Genomic DNA, 1268 nt, shown 5'->3' on the forward strand with positions numbered 1-1268 from the left:
ATTGCAGTCCTTGGTCAAGTGTTGACCACTACATCTCTCGCAACCCACTCTTATGGCATGTATTGACTGGTCCATTTGTGTTATCCTTCGATCCAAATTATTCAGCATAACCATCACAGCTGCTATTTCTTCAGTATGGGTCCCTCCACCGCCTTTGATTCCATCTTGCCTAGGGTCGTGGTATTCGCAAGAGTGCTTTGCGAATTCTTCAATTAGCTCCTTGACCTCCCTTGGATTTTTCTTTGTCAACGGTCCTTGAGAGTCAAGGAGTTGTCTTGTCATAACGTTAACCCCATCATAGAAGATTGACATCTCCTGTTGCACATTTAGATCATGCTGAGGGAAATTTCTGAGCAAGCCCTAGTACCGCTCCCATGCTTCGTATAATGACTCCCCTGGCTGTTGCTCAAAGTTGGCTATTGCCTTCTTGAGTTTGGCTATCTTGGATGGCGGGCAAAACTGGTCTAGGAATTGCTCACGCATTTGAGCCCAAGTGGTAATTGTACCCGGTGGAAGTGATTTTAACCACTCCTTAGCAGCTCCTTTGAAAGTGATGGGAAACATCCTAAGCAAGATTGTGTTTATGTTGACATTTGGGACATTGAAGTAATCTGCAATGTCGTTGACTTCATCTAGATGCTTGTCACACCCCAAAACCGATAACGGCGGAATGCGTTTCGGGGTGGAGGACGTCATGTACAGTATCATCACAATTGCATAATAGTAAAAACAAGAAACATACAACCATTGCATTACATAGTGAGTTTAATTACAAGTGTTTTTTGTAATGTTCAACAAACACCAAAAGTAAATCAAAAATAAGAGATGGATCTTGTAAGCTTCACCTTCTCCAAAAAGCTGCACCTGTAACTGTCTATCTTTGACCTGAGGATACAAGTTATTTTGAAAACGAATATCAGCATAAAGCTGGTGAGTTCATAAGAGTTTAGTGTGAGATTTTTGTATAAAAAGCATTGAGACCGTTAGTATGAAAAGCTGCATTTTACATTCTAAAGTAGTAGAAAACCTAGAAAATCCTATATTTTCCAGAAATACATAGTGAATGAAAACCTTTAAGAAACATGAAATTTTCATCTTTGAAATCCATTTATTGTAAAAGTCTAATGTTAAATCTCCAATAAGTAATGCAATATGATAGTTTGTGCCTGAAATCAATAATAGTGGTGCAAACTTCCTTTAGTGTTAGATTCCTGATTACTTCGGGATATTAACTTAACTTTTAGTTTAGTATTTTAGTGTGGTTATAG

The 1268-nt window shown here is 38.6% G+C and overlaps 1 non-coding gene across 1 annotated transcript; it reads left to right on the forward strand.

Moving 5' to 3' along the window:
- Positions 1 to 328: 328 nt before the first annotated feature.
- On the forward strand, positions 329 to 435 carry LOC111880865 (small nucleolar RNA R71). Its single transcript, XR_002846602.1, has one exon. It is a non-coding gene; the product is annotated as a small nucleolar RNA R71 (small nucleolar RNA).
- The last annotated feature ends 833 nt before the right edge of the window (positions 436 to 1268 follow it).

This window comes from Lactuca sativa, chromosome 8, assembly GCF_002870075.4.
Source record: "Lactuca sativa cultivar Salinas chromosome 8, Lsat_Salinas_v11, whole genome shotgun sequence".
NCBI lineage: Eukaryota > Viridiplantae > Streptophyta > Magnoliopsida > Asterales > Asteraceae > Lactuca > Lactuca sativa.